This window comes from Kogia breviceps, chromosome 3, assembly GCF_026419965.1.
Source record: "Kogia breviceps isolate mKogBre1 chromosome 3, mKogBre1 haplotype 1, whole genome shotgun sequence".
NCBI lineage: Eukaryota > Metazoa > Chordata > Mammalia > Artiodactyla > Physeteridae > Kogia > Kogia breviceps.
The window spans coordinates 111,456,637-111,469,155 of NC_081312.1; positions in this window are offsets into that span (position 1 = coordinate 111,456,637).

The window sequence follows — 12,519 nt, forward strand, 5'->3', positions numbered from 1 at the left end:
GAGTTTCTCTCTGGGGCACCATCAAAAGATCACATTCGTAGCATGCGGGTCCTGCTTTCCCCCTAAGCTGTGCATTCACAGCCAGCTTCAAGGTGTTCCTTTTGTGGATAGACTCTCGTGTTGAAGCCGCTGGAGACGACCTCTGCTTCTATGCTCTTTGAGAAGGCTGCTTTTTGGAACCTCTTACCCTAGCGTCTGCCAAGTACAGCCTTTTGCCTCTCTCCAATACTGACTTACCTGTAAGAGCTTGTCTTTCCGTTTGAGAAACCAAGAGCCCTTTTCCTGCTGGGAAACATGTCCATTTGGTGTTCTTCTTTTGTACACGGTGAAGAGCCTTCACGGCTTGTATTCGGCCTTTACCCACTCGAGGGAGGGCAGGATCACATTCCCCTTGGAGGTGGCAATCCTACAGCACTGTGGGCCATGAATGTGCTTCACAGACACTAAACTACCCTCTGCATTCGAAGAGGGCACGCACGGAATGTGAAGTCTCTGTTCTCTGGGAGATGTGTGTGGTGCTACTGCGCCGGTTTATTGGGTGGCTCACTGCTCACTAGCAATGTTTCTGCTCGCCACTGTGGGGCAAACGTTGTGCAGCTAAGCTCAATTGGGAAGTACAAGTGCCACAGTTCCTTTCTGCTGCACCATCAAAGGACCACATTCGTAGCATGCGGGTACTGCTTTCCTACTAAGCTGTGCATTAGCAGCCAGCTTCAAGGTGTTCTTTTGGGGATAGACTCTCGTGTTGATGCCGCTGGAGAAGGCCTCTGCTTCTCTGCTCTGTGTGAAGGCTGCTTTCAGGAACCACTTACCTTAGCCTCTGCCAAGTACAGCCTTCTGCCTCTCTCCAATACTGACTTAGCTGTGACAGCTTGTCTATACGTGTGAGAAACCAAGAGCCCTTTTCCTGCATGGAAAAATGTCCGGTTTGTGTTCTTCTTTTGTACACGGTGAAGGGCCTTCACGGCTGGTGTTCGGCCTTTACCCACTCGAAGGGTAGCAGGTTCACATTCACTTTGGAGGTGGCACTCCTGCCACGCTGTGGGCCATGACTATGCTTCTCAGACACTAACTAGCCTCTGCATTCGAAGAGGGCACGCTCGGAATGGGAAGTCTCTGTCCTCTGGGAGAAGTGTGTGGTGCTACTGCGCCAGTGTATTGGGTGGCTCACTGCCCACTAGCAATGTTTCTGCTCGTCACTGTGGGGCAAACGTTGTGCAGCTAAGCTCAATTGGGAAGTACAAGTGCCACAGTTCCTTTCTGCTGCACCATCCAAAGACCACATTCGTAGCATGCGGGTCCTTCTTTCCCCCTAAGCTGTGCATTCGCAGCCAGCTTCAAGGTGTTCCTTTTGTGGATAGACTCTCGTGTTGATGCTGCTGGAGACGACCTCTGCTTCTATTCTCTTTGAGAAGGCTGCTTTGAGGAACCTCTTACCATAGCCTCTGCCTAGTACAGCCTTCTGCCTCTCTCCAATACTGACTTAGCTGTGACAGCTTGTCTTTCCGTTTAAGAAACCAAGAGCCCTTTTCCTGCTGGGAAACATGTCCATTTTGTGTTCTTCCTTTGTACACGGAGAAGGGTTTTCACGGCTGGTGTGCAGCCTTTACCCACTCGAGGGAGGGCAGGTTCCCATTCACGTTGGAGCTGGCACTCCTGTAGCACTGTGGGCCATGAATGTGCTTCTCAGTCACTAAACTACCCTCTGCATTCGAAGGGGGCACGCACGGAATGGGAAGTCTCTGTCCTCTGGGAGAAGTGTGTGGTGCTACTGCGCCGGTGTATTGGGTGGCTCACTGCCCACTAGCAATGTTTCTGCTCGCCACTGTGGGGCAAACGTTGTGCAGCTAAGCACACTTGGGAAGTACAAGTGCCAGAATTCCTTTCTGGGGCACCATCTAGAGATCACATTCGTAGCATGCGGGTGCTGCTTTCTTCCTAAGCTGTGCATTCACAGACAGCTTCTAGGTGTTCTTTTGTGGATTGAGTCTCGTGTTGATGCCGCTGGAGAAGACCTCTGCTTCTCTCCTCTGTGTGAAGGCTGCTTTGAGGAACCTCTTACCATAGCCTCTGCCAAGTACAGCCATCTGCCTCTCTCCAATACTGACTTAGCTGTGAGATCTTGTCTATACGTGTGAAAAACCAAGAGCCCTTTTCCTGCATGGAAAAATGTCCGGTTTGTGTTCTTCTTTTGTACACGGTGAAGGGCCTTCACGGCTGGTGTTCGGCCTTTACCCACTCGAGGGATGGCAGGTTCACATTCACTTTGGAGGTGGCACTCCTACAGCACTGTGGGCCATGAATGTGCTTCGCCGACACTAAACTACCCTCTGCATTCGAAGAGGGCACGCACGGAATGTGAAGTCTCTGTTCTCTGGGAGATGTGTGTGGTGCTACTGCGCCGGTTTATTGGGTGGCTCACTGCCCACTAGCAATGTTTCTGCTCGCCACTGTTGGGCAAACGTTGTGCAGCTAAGCTCACTTGGGAAGTACAAGTGCCAGAGTTCCCTTCTGGGGCACCATCAAAAGATCACATTCGTAGCATGCGGGTACTGCTTTCCTCCTAAGCTGTGCATTAGCAGCCAGCTACAAGTTGTTCCTTTTGTGGCTAGACTCTCGTGGAAATGCCGCTGGAGCAGGCCTCTGCTTCTATGCACTTTGAGAAGGCGGTGGCTCACTGCCCACTACAAATGTTTCTGCTCGCCACCGTGCGGCAAACTTTGTGCAGCTAAGCTCACTTGGGAAGTACAAGTGCCAGAGTTTCTCTCTGGGGCACCATCAAAAGATCACATTCGTAGCATGCGGGTCCTGCTTTCCCCCTAAGCTGTGCATTCACAGCCAGCTTCAAGGTGTTCCTTTTGTGGATAGACTCTCGTGTTGAAGCCGCTGGAGACGACCTCTGCTTCTATGCTCTTTGAGAAGGCTGCTTTTTGGAACCTCTTACCCTAGCGTCTGCCAAGTACAGCCTTTTGCCTCTCTCCAATACTGACTTACCTGTAAGAGCTTGTCTTTCCGTTTGAGAAACCAAGAGCCCTTTTCCTGCTGGGAAACATGTCCATTTGGTGTTCTTCTTTTGTACACGGTGAAGAGCCTTCACGGCTTGTATTCGGCCTTTACCCACTCGAGGGAGGGCAGGATCACATTCCCCTTGGAGGTGGCACTCCTACAGCACTGTGGGCCATGAATGTGCTTCGCAGACACTAAACAACCCTCTGCATTCGAAGAGGGCACGCACGGAATGTGAAGTCTCTGTTCTCTGGGAGATGTGTGTGGTGCTACTGCGCCGGTTTATTGGGTGGCTCACTGCTCACTAGCAATGTTTCTGCTCGCCACTGTGGGGCAAACGTTGTGCAGCTAAGCTCAATTGGGAAGTACAAGTGCCACAGTTCCTTTCTGCTGCACCATCAAAGGACCACATTCGTAGCATGCGGGTACTGCTTTCCTACTAAGCTGTGCATTAGCAGCCAGCTTCAAGGTGTTCTTTTGGGGATAGACTCTCGTGTTGATGCCGCTGGAGAAGGCCTCTGCTTCTCTGCTCTGTGTGAAGGCTGCTTTCAGGAACCACTTACCTTAGCCTCTGCCAAGTACAGCCTTCTGCCTCTCTCCAATACTGACTTAGCTGTGACAGCTTGTCTATACGTGTGAGAAACCAAGAGCCCTTTTCCTGCATGGAAAAATGTCCGGTTTGTGTTCTTCTTTTGTACACGGTGAAGGGCCTTCACGGCTGGTGTTCGGCCTTTACCCACTCGAAGGATGGCAGGTTCACATTCACTTTGGAGGTGGCACTCCTGCCGCGCTGTGGGCCATGACTATGCTTCTCAGACACTAACTAGCCTCTGCATTCGAAGAGGGCACGCTCGGAATGGGAAGTCTCTGTCCTCTGGGAGAAGTGTGTGGTGCTACTGCGCCAGTGTATTGGGTGGCTCACTGCCCACTAGCAATGTTTCTGCTCGTCACTGTGGGGCAAACGTTGTGCAGCTAAGCTCAATTGGGAAGTACAAGTGCCACAGTTCCTTTCTGCTGCACCATCAAAAGACCACATTCGTAGCATGCGGGTCCTTCTTTCCCCCTAAGCTGTGCATTCGCAGCCAGCTTCAAGGTGTTCCTTTTGTGGATAGACTCTCGTGTTGATGCTGCTGGAGACGAACTCTGCTTCTATTCTCTTTGAGAAGGCTGCTTTGAGGAACCTCTTACCATAGCCTCTGCCTAGTACAGCCTTCTGCCTCTCTCCAATACTGACTTAGCTGTGACAGCTTGTCTTTCCGTTTAAGAAACCAAGAGCCCTTTTCCTGCTGGGAAACATGTCCATTTTGTGTTCTTCCTTTGTACACGGAGAAGGGTTTTCACGGCTGGTGTGCAGCCTTTACCCACTCGAGGGAGGGCAGGTTCCCATTCACGTTGGAGCTGGCACTCCTGTAGCACTGTGGGCCATGAATGTGCTTCTCAGTCACTAAACTACCCTCTGCATTCGAAGGGGGCACGCACGGAATGGGAAGTCTCTGTCCTCTGGGAGAAGTGTGTGGTGCTACTGCGCCGGTGTATTGGGTGGCTCACTGCCCACTAGCAATGTTTCTGCTCGCCACTGTGGGGCAAACGTTGTGCAGCTAAGCACACTTGGGAAGTACAAGTGCCAGAATTCCTTTCTGGGGCACCATCTAGAGATCACATTCGTAGCATGCGGGTGCTGCTTTCTTCCTAAGCTGTGCATTCACAGACAGCTTCTAGGTGTTCTTTTGTGGATAGAGTCTCGTGTTGATGCCGCTGGAGAAGGCCTCTGCTTCTCTCCTCTGTGTGAAGGCTGCTTTGAGGAACCTCTTAGCATAGCCTCTGCCAAGTACAGCCTTCTGCCTCTCTCCAATACTGACTTAGCTGTGACAGCTTGTCTATACGTGTGAGAAACCAAGAGCCCTTTTCCTGCATGGAAAAATGTCCGGTTTGTGTTCTTCTTTTGTACACGGTGAAGGGCCTTCACGGCTGGTGTTTGGCCTTTACCCACTCGAGGGATGGCAGGTTCACATTCACTTTGGAGGTGGCACTCCTACAGCACTGTGGGCCATGAATGTGCTTCGCCGACACTAAACTACCCTCTGCATTCGAAGAGGGCACGCACGGAATGTGAAGTCTCTGTTCTCTGGGAGATGTGTGTGGTGCTACTGCGCCGGTTTATTGGGTGGCTCACTGCCCACTAGCAATGTTTCTGCTCGCCACTGTGGGGCAAACGTTGTGCAGCTAAGCTCACTTGGGAAGTACAAGTGCCAGAGTTCCCTTCTGGGGCACCATCAAAAGATCACATTCGTAGCATGCGGGTACTGCTTTCCTCCTAAGCTGTGCATTAGCAGCCAGCTACAAGTTGTTCCTTTTGTGGCTAGACTCTCGTGGAAATGCCGCTGGAGCAGGCCTCTGCTTCTATGCACTTTGAGAAGGCGGTGGCTCACTGCCCACTACAAATGTTTCTGCTCGCCACCGTGCGGCAAACTTTGTGCAGCTAAGCTCACTTGGGAAGTACAAGTGCCAGAGTTTCTCTCTGGGGCACCATCAAAAGATCACATTCGTAGCATGCGGGTCCTGCTTTCCCCCTAAGCTGTGCATTCACAGCCAGCTTCAAGGTGTTCCTTTTGTGGATAGACTCTCGTGTTGAAGCCGCTGGAGACGACCTCTGCTTCTATGCTCTTTGAGAAGGCTGCTTTTTGGAACCTCTTACCCTAGCGTCTGCCAAGTACAGCCTTTTGCCTCTCTCCAATACTGACTTACCTGTAAGAGCTTGTCTTTCCGTTTGAGAAACCAAGAGCCCTTTTCCTGCTGGGAAACATGTCCATTTGGTGTTCTTCTTTTGTACACGGTGAAGAGCCTTCACGGCTTGTATTCGGCCTTTACCCACTCGAGGGAGGGCAGGATCACATTCCCCTTGGAGGTGGCAATCCTACAGCACTGTGGGCCATGAATGTGCTTCACAGACACTAAACTACCCTCTGCATTCGAAGAGGGCACGCACGGAATGTGAAGTCTCTGTTCTCTGGGAGATGTGTGTGGTGCTACTGCGCCGGTTTATTGGGTGGCTCACTGCTCACTAGCAATGTTTCTGCTCGCCACTGTGGGGCAAACGTTGTGCAGCTAAGCTCAATTGGGAAGTACAAGTGCCACAGTTCCTTTCTGCTGCACCATCAAAGGACCACATTCGTAGCATGCGGGTACTGCTTTCCTACTAAGCTGTGCATTAGCAGCCAGCTTCAAGGTGTTCTTTTGGGGATAGACTCTCGTGTTGATGCCGCTGGAGAAGGCCTCTGCTTCTCTGCTCTGTGTGAAGGCTGCTTTCAGGAACCACTTACCTTAGCCTCTGCCAAGTACAGCCTTCTGCTTCTCTCCAATACTGACTTAGCTGTGACAGCTTGTCTATACGTGTGAGAAACCAAGAGCCCTTTTCCTGCATGGAAAAATGTCCGGTTTGTGTTCTTCTTTTGTACACGGTGAAGGGCCTTCACGGCTGGTGTTCGGCCTTTACCCACTCGAAGGGTAGCAGGTTCACATTCACTTTGGAGGTGGCACTCCTGCCACGCTGTGGGCCATGACTATGCTTCTCAGACACTAACTAGCCTCTGCATTCGAAGAGGGCACGCTCGGAATGGGAAGTCTCTGTCCTCTGGGTGAAGTGTGTGGTGCTACTGCGCCAGTGTATCGGGTGGCTCACTGCCCACTAGCAATGTTTCTGCTCGTCACTGTGGGGCAAACGTTGTGCAGCTAAGCTCAATTGGGAAGTACAAGTGCCACAGTTCCTTTCTGCTGCACCATCAAAAGACCACATTCGTAGCATGCGGGTCCTTCTTTCCCCCTAAGCTGTGCATTCGCAGCCAGCTTCAAGGTGTTCCTTTTGTGGATAGACTCTCGTGTTGATGCTGCTGGAGACGACCTCTGCTTCTATTCTCTTTGAGAAGGCTGCTTTGAGGAACCTCTTACCATAGCCTCTGCCTAGTACAGCCTTCTGCCTCTCTCCAATACTGACTTAGCTGTGACAGCTTGTCTTTCCGTTTAAGAAACCAAGAGCCCTTTTCCTGCTGGGAAACATGTCCATTTTGTGTTCTTCCTTTGTACACCGAGAAGGGTTTTCACGGCTGGTGTGCAGCCTTTACCCACTCGAGGGAGGGCAGGTTCCCATTCACGTTGGAGCTGGCACTCCTGTAGCACTGTGGGCCATGAATGTGCTTCTCAGTCACTAAACTACCCTCTGCATTCGAAGGGGGCACGCACGGAATGGGAAGTCTCTGTCCTCTGGGAGAAGTGTGTGGTGCTACTGCGCCGGTGTATTGGGTGGCTCACTGCCCACTAGCAATGTTTCTGCTCGCCACTGTGGGGCAAACGTTGTGCAGCTAAGCACACTTGGGAAGTACAAGTGCCAGAATTCCTTTCTGGGGCACCATCTAGAGATCACATTCGTAGCATGCGGGTGCTGCTTTCTTCCTAAGCTGTGCATTCACAGACAGCTTCTAGGTGTTCTTTTGTGGATTGAGTCTCGTGTTGATGCCGCTGGAGAAGACCTCTGCTTCTCTGCTCTGTGTGAAGGCTGCTTTCAGGAACCTCTTACCATAGCCTCTGCCAAGTACAGCCTTCTGCCTCTCTCCAATACTGACTTAGCTGTGACAGCTTGTCTATACGTGTGAGAAACCAAGAGCCCTTTTCCTGCATGGAAAAATGTCCGGTTTGTGTTCTTCTTTTGTACACGGTGAAGGGCCTTCACGGCTGGTGTTCGGCCTTTACCCACTCGAGGGATGGCAGGTTCACATTCACTTTGGAGGTGGCACTCCTACAGCACTGTGGGCCATGAATGTGCTTCGCCGACACTAAACTACCCTCTGCATTCGAAGAGGGCACGCACGGAATGTGAAGTCTCTGTTCTCTGGGAGATGTGTGTGGTGCTACTGCGCCGGTTTATTGGGTGGCTCACTGCCCACTAGCAATGTTTCTGCTCGCCACTGTGGGGCAAACGTTGTGCAGCTAAGCTCACTTGGGAAGTACAAGTGCCAGAGTTCCCTTCTGGGGCACCATCAAAAGATCACATTCGTAGCATGCGGGTACTGCTTTCCTCCTAAGCTGTGCATTAGCAGCCAGCTACAAGTTTTTCCTTTTGTGGATAGACTCCCGTGGAAATGCCGCTGGAGCAGGCCTCTGCTTCTATGCACTTTGAGAAGGCGGTGGCTCACTGCCCACTACAAATGTTTCTGCTCGCCACCGTGCGGCAAACTTTGTGCAGCTAAGCTCACTTGGGAAGTACAAGTGCCAGAGTTTCTCTCTGGGGCACCATCAAAAGATCACATTCGTAGCATGCGGGTCCTGCATTCCCCCTAAGCTGTGCATTCACAGCCAGCTTCAAGGTGTTCCTTTTGTGGATAGACTCTCGTGTTGAAGCCGCTGGAGACGACCTCTGCTTCTATGCTCTTTGAGAAGGCTGCTTTTTGGAACCTCTTACCCTAGCGTCTGCCAAGTACAGCCTTTTGCCTCTCTCCAATACTGACTTACCTGTAAGAGCTTGTCTTTCCGTTTGAGAAACCAAGAGCCCTTTTCCTGCTGGGAAACATGTCCATTTGGTGTTCTTCTTTTGTACACGGTGAAGAGCCTTCACGGCTTGTATTCGGCCTTTACCCACTCGAGGGAGGGCAGGATCACATTCCCCTTGGAGGTGGCAATCCTACAGCACTGTGGGCCATGAATGTGCTTCACAGACACTAAACTACCCTCTGCATTCGAAGAGGGCACGCACGGAATGTGAAGTCTCTGTTCTCTGGGAGATGTGTGTGGTGCTACTGCGCCGGTTTATTGGGTGGCTCACTGCTCACTAGCAATGTTTCTGCTCGCCACTGTGGGGCAAACGTTGTGCAGCTAAGCTCAATTGGGAAGTACAAGTGCCACAGTTCCTTTCTGCTGCACCATCAAAGGACCACATTCGTAGCATGCGGGTACTGCTTTCCTACTAAGCTGTGCATTAGCAGCCAGCTTCAAGGTGTTCTTTTGGGCATAGACTCTCGTGTTGATGCCGCTGGAGAAGGCCTCTGCTTCTCTGCTCTGTGTGAAGGCTGCTTTCAGGAACCACTTACCTTAGCCTCTGCCAAGTACAGCCTTCTGCCTCTCTCCAATACTGACTTAGCTGTGACAGCTTGTCTATACGTGTGAGAAACCAAGAGCCCTTTTCCTGCATGGAAAAATGTCCGGTTTGTGTTCTTCTTTTGTACACGGTGAAGGGCCTTCACGGCTGGTGTTCGGCCTTTACCCACTCGAAGGATGGCAGGTTCACATTCACTTTGGAGGTGGCACTCCTGCCGCGCTGTGGGCCATGACTATGCTTCTCAGACACTAACTAGCCTCTGCATTCGAAGAGGGCACGCTCGGAATGGGAAGTCTCTGTCCTCTGGGAGAAGTGTGTGGTGCTACTGCGCCAGTGTATTGGGTGGCTCACTGCCGACTAGCAATGTTTCTGCTCGTCACTGTGGGGCAAACGTTGTGCAGCTAAGCTCAATTGGGAAGTACAAGTGCCACAGTTCCTTTCTGCTGCACCATCAAAAGACCACATTCGTAGCATGCGGGTCCTTCTTTCCCCCTAAGCTGTGCATTCGCAGCCAGCTTCAAGGTGTTCCTTTTGTGGATAGACTCTCGTGTTGATGCTGCTGGAGACGACCTCTGCTTCTATTCTCTTTGAGAAGGCTGCTTTGAGGAACCTCTTACCATAGCCTCTGCCTAGTACAGCCTTCTGCCTCTCTCCAATACTGACTTAGCTGTGACAGCTTGTCTTTCCGTTTAAGAAACCAAGAGCCCTTTTCCTGCTGGGAAACATGTCCATTTTGTGTTCTTCCTTTGTACACGGAGAAGGGTTTTCACGGCTGGTGTGCAGCCTTTACCCACTCGAGGGAGGGCAGGTTCCCATTCACGTTGGAGCTGGCACTCCTGTAGCACTGTGGGCCATGAATGTGCTTCTCAGTCACTAAACTACCCTCTGCATTCGAAGGGGGCACGCACGGAATGGGAAGTCTCTGTCCTCTGGGAGAAGTGTGTGGTGCTACTGCGCCGGTGTATTGGGTGGCTCACTGCCCACTAGCAATGTTTCTGCTCGCCACTGTGGGGCAAACGTTGTGCAGCTAAGCACACTTGGGAAGTACAAGTGCCAGAATTCCTTTCTGGGGCACCATCTAGAGATCACATTCGTAGCATGCGGGTGCTGCTTTCTTCCTAAGCTGTGCATTCACAGACAGCTTCTAGGTGTTCTTTTGTGGATTGAGTCTCGTGTTGATGCCGCTGGAGAAGACCTCTGCTTCTCTCCTCTGTGTGAAGGCTGCTTTGAGGAACCTCTTACCATAGCCTCTGCCAAGTACAGCCTTCTGCCTCTCTCCAATACTGACTTAGCTGTGAGAGCTTGTCTATACGTGTGAAAAACCAAGAGCCCTTTTCCTGCATGGAAAAATGTCCGGTTTGTGTTCTTCTTTTGTACACGGTGAAGGGACTTCACGGCTGGTGTTCGGCCTTTACCCACTCGAGGGATGGCAGGTTCACATTCACTTTGGAGGTGGCACTCCTACAGCACTGTGGGCCATGAATGTGCTTCGCCGACACTAAACTACCCTCTGCATTCGAAGAGGGCACGCACGGAATGTGAAGTCTCTGTTCTCTGGGAGATGTGTGTGGTGCTACTGCGCCGGTTTATTGGGTGGCTCACTGCCCACTAGCAATGTTTCTGCTCGCCACTGTTGGGCAAACGTTGTGCAGCTAAGCTCACTTGGGAAGTACAAGTGCCAGAGTTCCCTTCTGGGGCACCATCAAAAGATCACATTCGTAGCATGCGGGTACTGCTTTCCTCCTAAGCTGTGCATTAGCAGCCAGCTACAAGTTTTTCCTTTTGTGGCTAGACTCTCGTGGAAATGCCGCTGGAGCAGGCCTCTGCTTCTATGCACTTTGAGAAGGCGGTGGCTCACTGCCCACTACAAATGTTTCTGCTCGCCACCGTGCGGCAAACTTTGTGCAGCTAAGCTCACTTGGGAAGTACAAGTGCCAGAGTTTCTCTCTGGGGCACCATCAAAAGATCACATTCGTAGCATGCGGGTCCTGCTTTCCCCCTAAGCTGTGCATTCACAGCCAGCTTCAAGGTGTTCCTTTTGTGGATAGACTCTCGTGTTGAAGCCGCTGGAGACGACCTCTGCTTCTATGCTCTTTGAGAAGGCTGCTTTTTGGAACCTCTTACCCTAGCGTCTGCCAAGTACAGCCTTTTGCCTCTCTCCAATACTGACTTACCTGTAAGAGCTTGTCTTTCCGTTTGAGAAACCAAGAGCCCTTTTCCTGCTGGGAAACATGTCCATTTGGTGTTCTTCTTTTGTACACGGTGAAGAGCCTTCACGGCTTGTATTCGGCCTTTACCCACTCGAGGGAGGGCAGGATCACATTCCCCTTGGAGGTGGCACTGCTACAGCACTGTGGGCCATGAATGTGCTTCGCAGACACTAAACAACCCTCTGCATTCGAAGAGGGCACGCACGGAATGTGAAGTCTCTGTTCTCTGGGAGATGTGTGTGGTGCTACTGCGCCGGTTTATTGGGTGGCTCACTGCTCACTAGCAATGTTTCTGCTCGCCACTGTGGGGCAAACGTTGTGCAGCTAAGCTCAATTGGGAAGTACAAGTGCCACAGTTCCTTTCTGCTGCACCATCAAAGGACCACATTCGTAGCATGCGGGTACTGCTTTCCTACTAAGCTGTGCATTAGCAGCCAGCTTCAAGGTGTTCTTTTGGGCATAGACTCTCGTGTTGATGCCGCTGGAGAAGGCCTCTGCTTCTCTGCTCTGTGTGAAGGCTGCTTTCAGGAACCACTTACCTTAGCCTCTGCCAAGTACAGCCTTCTGCCTCTCTCCAATACTGACTTAGCTGTGACAGCTTGTCTATACGTGTGAGAAACCAAGAGCCCTTTTCCTGCATGGAAAAATGTCCGGTTTGTGTTCTTCTTTTGTACACGGTGAAGGGCCTTCACGGCTGGTGTTCGGCCTTTACCCACTCGAAGGATGGCAGGTTCACATTCACTTTGGAAGTGGCACTCCTGCCGCGCTGTGGGCCATGACTATGCTTCTCAGACACTAACTAGCCTCTGCATTCGAAGAGGGCACGCTCGGAATGGGAAGTCTCTGTCCTCTGGGAGAAGTGTGTGGTGCTACTGCGCCAGTGTATTGGGTGGCTCACTGCCCACTAGCAATGTTTCTGCTCGTCACTGTGGGGCAAACGTTGTGCAGCTAAGCTCAATTGGGAAGTACAAGTGCCACAGTTCCTTTCTGCTGCACCATCAAAAGACCACATTCGTAGCATGCGGGTCCTTCTTTCCCCCTAAGCTGTGCATTCGCAGCCAGCTTCAAGGTGTTCCTTTTGTGGATAGACTCTCGTGTTGATGCTGCTGGAGACGACCTCTGCTTCTATTCTCTTTGAGAAGGCTGCTTTGAGGAACCTCTTACCATAGCCTCTGCCTAGTACAGCCTTCTGCCTCTCTCCAATACTGACTTAGCTGT